Genomic DNA, 9,354 nt, shown 5'->3' with positions numbered 1-9,354 from the left:
AGTCCTAGCATCCCCTTTTATCTATCTCTATAGATTTGTATTCCCAATACGTAGGATGCTTCACCCATGTCTTTCATGGAGAATTTACTAGCTAATCATACTTTAGTTGATTGCAGTAATCCTACATCATTCCCAATGAGCAGGATATCATCAACGTAAAGTATTAGGAATGTCACTGCACTCCCACTAATTTTCTTGTACACACATGGTTCCTCAGGATTCTTAGCAAAACCATACTCTTTGATCGTGCTATCAAATCTGAGGTTCCAACTCCTTGACTCCTGCTTGAGACCATATATTAGTCTCTGAAGTTTGCATACTTTATGCTCACTTCCTACTGATATGTATCCCTCAGGTTGAGATATATAAATTTCTTCTTTGATGTCTCCATTGAGGAATGCAGTCTTTACATCCATTTGCCATATCGCACAGTCATACCATGCTGCTATGGCTAGTAATATTCTAATGGACTTAAACATAACAACTGTTGAAAAAGTTTCCTCATAGTGAACTCCTTGCCTTTGAGTATAATCTTTTGCAACCAGCCTTGCTTTGAAGGTCACTACCTTCCCATTCGCCCCAAGCTTTCTTTTGTAGATCCATTTGCACCCTATAGGAACGATTACCTTAGGTTGATCCACCAATGTCCAGACTTGGTTTGAATACATAGAGTCCATTTTTGACTGCATGGCTTCAAACCATTTGGTTGAATCAGTATCAGATATCGCTTCCTTAAAGTTCATTGGATCATATCCAACACAAGACTCATCATGGTCTTGTTCATGAAGGAGCATATATCTAGCAGGTGGTCTAATAACCCTATCAGACTTCCTAGGAGCTTGTACTTTAACTACTGGTTCTAGGGGATTAGGTTCAACTTCTAAAGTTGAGGGAGTATCTTGAATTTCTTCAAATTCTATCATATTGCCTTTTCTATCTAATAGAAACTCCCTTTCCAAAAAGGTGGCATTTTTGAAACAAACACTTTTGCTTCACTAGGATGATGGAAATAATATCCAACAGAATTATTTGGATATCCTACAAAGTAGCACAAAGTGGATATACTATCCAATTTGTCTCCCACTGTCTGCTTCACATAAGCAGGAAATCCCTATATTCTCATGTAAGAATACTTGGGAGGTTTCTCCATCCATATCTCATATGGTGTTTTATCCACTGCTTTAGTTTGGACATTATTCAACAACATTGCCGCAGTTTCAAGCGCAAAGCCCCAAAACGATGTAGGCAATTTAGTGAATCCCATCATGGATCGAACCATGTCCAACAAGGTTCGATTTCGACGTTCAGAAACACCATTCAATTGCGGTGTTGCTGGTGGAGTCCACTATGAGAGAATCACATTCTCTTTTAGACAACCCAAAAATTCAGCACTTAAGTATTCTCCACCTCGATCAGATCGAAGTGTCTTAATACTTCTTTTCTAGCTGTTTTTCTACTTCAGATCTGAATTATTTGAACCTTTCAAATGCTTCAGATTTGTGTTTAATCAAATAAAATTACCAATACCTCGAATGGTCACCAGTAAGGATAATGAAGTAGGATTGCCCATATTTGGTGCTAACACTTAGCGGGCCACAAACGTCTGTGTGGATCAAATCCAGTAGACCATGAGCACGTTCCACGTTTCCATCGAATGGAGTCTTGGTAAATTTTCCTTTAAGACAAGATTTGCAAGTATGCAGAGAATTTATGTCTGACAAGTCAAACATGCATTCTCCCACTAGCTTGTGCATCCTTCTTTGGGAAATATGACCTAGTCTAGCGTGCCATATTTGTGTGGGATTTGGATCATCTAACTTTCTTTTGGTTTTTGTTGAAATCATGTTTACTTGGACATGCACTTATCATTTCCAGAACATTTCTGGCACATATAATTTCTTATGTCCGGACTTCTTGCAGTGAAATAAATATGTTCTAACTTATCGAGCTTTGTGGGCCTTTTAAGTGTCTTTCAGAGTTTGCTTCTTATTGGGACTGTTTTTCTTGTGAGGGGCAGAACATTTCTTTCCCTTACCTTGTGAGCCATTTTCGTCTGACGAGAGGGCCATAAGGAAAAACAACAATTCCATGTTTTATGGTGATCTCATAAATTATAAGCGTATTGACTAGCTCTTCAAGGCTATCATCTATCTTATTCAATTCACCATAACCCCGTCAAATGAGGAAGAGAAAGACAACAAATTGATGTTATCTAGTAACTCATTAGGAATCACATATTCCAGGCCCATCACATTCTTAATAAGCCCAGTCATATGTACACCATGGTCATGGGCCAAAGCCCTGTCTTGCATGTGTGTAGTCATGAGCTCCTTGAAAGTGGTGTGCATAGTTTCATGCACCATGCAACTCTTGCACGTGCATTCGAATTTCAACAGCATTCAAAATTTCCTCAAACTGTCTCTACAGTTCATTTGACGTAAAAGCGAGCATGTTACACTTTAGCATGTATACTATGGTCCTACCATCTTGCATGCTTTGTCAGTTCAGCAGGACTGACAATAGTGTGTATGTCATTTTCTCCGAATTCAGAACAATTTTCCCAACCAGTCTTGAAAAATAGATTTGGTTAGCTTGTTAATAACAAAATAGGATTATGTGACGAAATCGAAAAATATACTGATATGGAAACAGAATAATGTTTGCTGATTATTTTAAAATAATTTTAAGATATAAAATATGGATTTTTATTTTATAAATCTCCCTCCCACTATTTTGACATTTCCACCACCCTCTGATGAAAAAGGGAAATCGTATTTCCTTAGTGGGCACGTAGAGTCCAATTAGCCAATTATAATCCCGAATAATATCAGCCAATTATAATTTCTAAAAGGTAGAATCCAATTGCATCCCTATGCAACCTCCGCGTGTTTTGCCTCACGTTTAATAAGGACCCAATAATATGACGCCGTTTATTTTCGCGTGTCAAACCGACCCATCAATATTGAATTGTAGTAGACGGTCGCCATGAGTTCCCCCAATAATATGAGCCGAAGTCATGGGAGTTCCACTCAATTCACATCATATGTCCGGTGGAAGTCACAGCTTTCCGGCGTACATGCCTCCCCAATAATATGAGCCAGACAATGTCCGCGGGTAGCGATCAACATGCAACCACGGTTGATGGAAGGCAAGAAAAAATTAAAATCTTTTAATTTTTACTTTTCCGGTTTGATATAAATTTTGAATCATATTCAAAATGAGGGATTTTAATTTAAAAATTGTTTCATCATTTTAATTTGAAAATCGCGTGCCACGAGTTTGTAAGTTTGCCGGATTCATGCAACTATATTATCTAATAATATACATACATGCATATTACTATATATCACATATATCATAATATGACATTCATCAATAAATAAGGATGATCGATCGCCAACACTATTAGATCCATGTGAGCCATACATGGATCCAGGTCCAAACCTAGGTGAATGCAGGGATGCAAATGAAACTATTACAAAAGCTTCCAATATTTTACATGTCTTCATCTCGTTCATCGGGCCCACCATCTTCCAGTCTTGATCTCCCACTATTTCTAATAATTACATTTAAATAGCCATGGCACATAAGGGATACATCTCATGGGGGTGGGAACGGGCCATAAACCAGGCCCACTTTAATAATATCAAATATTAACAAAATGAATAAAAACAGTAAAATATCCTAACATACACCTAACACATTGGTCAAGGCTCTCGATCATCCTTCATGCATTTAATATCAAATATTAACATCAATTTAATTAAACAATTTAATTAATTGATAAATCATATATCTAATAATTTTATCACTAACCACCACAATTATTAAAAGATTTAATAAATTAAATAAACTCTTTTATTTAATTTCTAATTAAATCAATAATAATTGATTTCTTGTAAAAACACATTTTTACCATAAATAATTAAAATCATATTCTAATTATTTATTTCACAAGAAAATTATTAATTTTCCAAAAAATCAATTTTTTCAAAATAAAAATTGAACCAATTTCAAAAATGTCAATTTTACCCAAAAATTTTAAAATTCAGAAAATTGCACCATGGGCCCAAACAATTCAGGCCCAACATCTAGCACGGTTCCCGAGACGATCCCGGATAGCCGCACTCGCTGCCCGCCCGCTGCCCGAAAGTTTCGGGCAGGGGCGGCACTCCTGTGCGCGCAGGCGCACAGGCGCTCGCGACGCCGCGCGCAGGCGTCGGACGCCTGCGCTAGCGCGGTGCGCACAGGCGTCCCATGTGTGCGCTAGCGCTGTGCACGCAGGCGTCCGGCGCCTGCGCGCGCGCGGTGCCGCAGGCGTCCGATGCCTGCGCGCACGCTGCGCGCTGCCGTGCGCGGCCCTGCGGGCACGGACTGCCCGGAACAGTTCCGGGCAGATTTAAAATTTTTTTTTTATTTCGAAAATCTGGAAAAATAAATTTTCGTGGTGCATCAATTTTCTGAAAAATTTTCTTGTGTGGTTAGAAATAAATTATTCAATATCAAACCATACGATTTAGAAAAACCTGGCTCTGATACCACTGTTAGATCTGGGTTTTCTACACGCCCAAACGCAGCGGAAGTTTTAAAATTTTTATTTTATTTTGACAATCAAAATATGTTTGGACGGTCGTATGGTTTTAACAAAACATTCATAGGGCGTCAGAAATTATACCTTTGTGAATTAATCACTGGACACCAACCGATTCGGTATAACAGATCTGGCTCTTGATGAATCCCTACGAACTTTCTTCAAGGACTCCTTTCTTCTAATCAGGTCCACGACTAGATGATTTGTTCCTCTTCTAATTTGCACTAGAAAAGTAGAAGAGATTTTGCGTTGAGATCGAAAATTCGAGAAAGACTCAAATATTTCTCTTGAAAAATTGGTCAAAATATTTTGGAGAATTTTATGCCATTCACGTGGATCACCATGGTGGAGGCTTGGAGACTTTTTCTTTTAGGTCAAACTCCTTTTTATATAATAGTTCAATGACTTTATACATAATTAACATTAATGCGCTTGATTTAATTAACTGGGCTAGTCCAACTAATTCAATTAATTTAATCAAGGTCCATTAAAAGTTTAATTATTTATTATGTTGGACTTGTACTCCTACAAGCACATTAAACATATTACCCACCATATTTAATTTATTAATTAATCAACTCAACTCTTGAGCTTAATAAATTAAATCAATTATAAATTCAACATTTGAATTTAATATTTAAATTATAAATTCAACTCCTTGAATTTATCACCTCCAAAATTTAATATTTAATAAACCCAACTTTTGAGTTTAATAAATTAAATTATCAAATTTTATAAATTCAACTTCTTGAATTTATTCTCTCCAAATTTCATAAATTCAACTTCTTGAATTTACTAAATCATAAATTCAACTCATTGAATTTATTTTCTCAAAATTTAATTATCATAAATTCAACTCCTTGTATTTACTATATTATAATATAAATTCAACTCCTTGAATTTATTCTCTCAATATTTTATATAAATTCAACTCCTTGAATTTATTATCTCATAATATAAATTCAACTCCTTGAATTTATTCTCTCAACGGGAACAAACGATCCAGTGCTTGTGTGACCCTCAATGGTTCAGGGATACAGCTAGCCGTGGGTTCACAACTCTTTGTGATTCAGGACATAATCATTTATTCGGGCTTACCCTAGTTAGCCCCATTCTTTTCATCAACGCCTTGATCAAGAATTTCAGAACTCATTTCTGATTGCACCCATCGGATCATGGTAAGAGCGTCTAGTAGCATCGCCCCATGATCCCCTAGGTATCACTGATAGTGCCTGCAAGAACCAGTCGATTATGATTAACGTACAGTACGGTCCCTTCATCTCATATATCCCGATCGAATCTGCAACCATTGGTGCATCGAAGGTTGCATATTAATTCGATAACTATGTGATAACTATAATAGTGGCATCGCGTGTACTAATGGAGAACTCCTTCTCCAATGTACATCTCATACTCTGGCCAGAGATTCCATGAACTATTATTACATCAGATCACATAGGATATCCACACCCGCAGGTGAGCGGTGAATCCCCGACTACAATGCACTGGCTCCTATATGTGTCGCAACTGTACCCAACCTCGCCACCTGATGACTCTCCTGGAGCCGGTAAACGAGTCAAAGCACAGCCCTAGCATATAGAGCCTCAGTGTTGTCCCGGGTCGTAAGGACTAATGGTGTACAATCATAACCACAGACTTATCCTCTCGATGAATAATAACCACTTGGAAAGTCCGAGGGAGGGTTGTTCGGTATAATCATCATATGACTACCCATCTGCATGTTTGGACATCTCTATGCCCTTACAAAGAAACGCAGTACACAACATCACAGATGCTAGTCTCGAGCTCAAGCGACCTTTATCCCTGTTTTAGGCGGCTGAATCGACTAGGAACGAATTTAGAATATGCAGTGTTTACAAATGAGTTTCAACATCGAATTACGATTCATTTGTATTAAAGCATAATCAAGGACTTTATCTATGCTGTTCGCATGGGTATACAGATAAAGTATAACATGACCATAAAAAATTAAATTATATTAAAATAAAGATTGTTTATTTCACTTGAGTCAATAAATTCCCTAGCCAACCGTTGGCTTGCAGGGCATCTACTCTAACAATTGAGGGAGATACTTTTAGTCAAATTAAAACATTTAAGATGAGAGGAGATAGTATTATTAAGAAAAAAGAAGATAAAGTAGATGTTATTAATATTTTTTGGTGTGTAAACTATAATACTCTCGGACTTTTTTAGAAAACATTATAAATTTATTGTGGTTAAAATTGAAGAATGAACACAATCAGGCCTAATTTGTTCTGATCAGTTTGGTCTCAACTCAGTTCTAATTCATTCTCGATCGATCTTCCGATTCTCGATTTTATTCCCATTCGGTTTAATTTCCAATCGATCTTTATTGTTTTTACATAAAAACTATGATACTTGGGGTTTTTTTTAAAAAAATAATATTAGTTAAAAATGTATTTATTAACTATACCAATTCTGAAAGTTTTTTAAAATATAACAATCCGTCGAAACTTTCCACGGATTCAACATTTTTTTAAAAAAGAAAAAAGAAAAAGTAAGAATCCGTGACACACCGCCACGGATTCAGAATACGTAGCAGTTCAGTGACCCGCTACTATTTTAATTGACGCCGAGCAATTCATTTTCCATCACCGAGCACGAGCAATTCTCTTTCGATCACTGAGAACGTCCCTTTCCAGCACCGGTCTTCAGAAAATTTTATTTGTTTACTAGCTTGCGTCTTCTGCATTTTTTCAGAATCTTATGAGGTAACGTTATTATTTTTGTTCATTATATTTATTATTGTTCGTTGATTTATTGAACTAGATTTGATTGTCTGAATTTTTTATTGAGACAATTAATAATGACATTTTTTGACATATGTTTAAATATACGTTTTTTTAAAAAAATACATTTAGTAATATACGTTGTTTTAACATACATTTTAAGTATTAATTGTGTACTAATTTGAGTTTTTTTATTGAGACAATTAATAATGACAGTTTTTTTAACATACGTTTAAATATATGTCTTTTTAAGAAAATTACATTAGTAATATATGTTTTTTTAACTTAAATTTTAATTACTAATTTACGCTTTAAGAAAATTACATTAATGACAGTATTAATTATTAGTAATATACGTTTTTTTTAATATATGTTTTAAGAAAATTACACTAGTAATATTAATGACAGTAATTTAAATATTTTTATTTGTAGTGATTATAATAATGATAATAATAATATTAATTGTGTACTAATTTTTGCATCAACGCTTAAACAAATTTAGAATTAAACGGAGAATATTAATGTATTATGATATTAATGATTTTACTAATCGTTTTTATTTAGATTAATTATTATCTTAAATCATAGTAGTTTTAAGTGATAACAGATTTCTCTTTTGATTCCAAGTCTCAGATGGTATCAGAGCCATGGAAATAGTCTAGTTGATAATTTAGCACATTTATTCAATTGAATATTTTCAGTATGAAAGAAACTGTTAAAAACAGATTAAAGGAAGAATATGATTTACCTGAAAATTTAGATTTATTGAATAAATGGACTATTACTAAAATAGAATATAAAATGTTCTATAAGTTAGGAACCTTTAAAAGAATTGGTTTTAAACAAGTAGTTAAAACTACAGAATCATCGGTACCTCTTCATAATGAAGAAATAGTTATTAGACTATTAAACAATAAAGATATTTTAACTTATAGGAAAAATTACAGATTTATTCATATAGGTTTAATACAAATTGCAGATTTATTCATATAGGTTTAATACAAATTGCTTTTAGACCTTTAACTTTAGAAGGTTTACCAGAAAGTTTTATAGCAGCTTTAAGAGATGGTAGAAATTTAAATTGAAAACAATCTCTTATGGGAATAATTCAATCTAGTCTGGCACATGGTCCAGTATATTTTGATGTTTATCCTAATTTATCTTTATCTCTGTTTGATATAAATATAAATATATTAGATTCTTTTACATTAAATGTTAAAACTCGTGCTTATAATTATACTCCTGGAACAGAAGTTATATATATCTGTTATCGTATTTATTATAGACCATTATTTACACTGAATCTTATGTGTAAAAGAATAGATAAAAAATTAAATGAAACTATTCTTATAGAAACTAATTTTAATAGATCTAATATTACAACTCGTAGATCTATAAAATGGGAAAAAATTGAATTTCCAGAAAACTGGATAATAGAACAAGCTGTTCCTAGAAATCCTATAATAAATAGGGATTCACAACAAGTTATATAGACTAATGAAGGATCTGTTCAAATACAGTTTAATAATGAACAAAGAAGATTATTACCCTCTTCTGTTTATGCTAGATCAAGATCTAGTCATTCTTTTATTTATCTTCTAGATTATATGGTTGATATACCGCAAACTTCTAGAGCATCCATGTGGGGACCCGGACGCTAATCATCTTTTTAATCATCTTTGGGATTTAATTATCAATTACGATATGTAGGTTCTAATTTTTTTTTTAAATGCGGAAGGTAATGAAATCATTCTATTATACAAACCAGTATAATAATACAAATCCTGTACAACATGCATCTAGTTCAAACTAAGGTTCAACTACTACAATCAAGTAATGAAACCTATTTATATCCAAGTCTGGAATCACCACTCTAATTTCGATCTCTCATCATCTTCTTGACCCTGATCATGTCCCACCTGTTGTCATGCACACATACAAAACAAGACAACAGCCGGATACTCCGGTGAGAATAAATCCCAGTATAAACAA

This window comes from Primulina eburnea, chromosome 12 (assembly GCF_022965805.1).
Source record: "Primulina eburnea isolate SZY01 chromosome 12, ASM2296580v1, whole genome shotgun sequence".
Taxonomy (NCBI): Eukaryota; Viridiplantae; Streptophyta; class Magnoliopsida; order Lamiales; family Gesneriaceae; genus Primulina; species Primulina eburnea.
The sequence above is the reverse complement of the archived record's forward strand: the minus strand, read 5'-3'. Positions refer to the sequence as shown.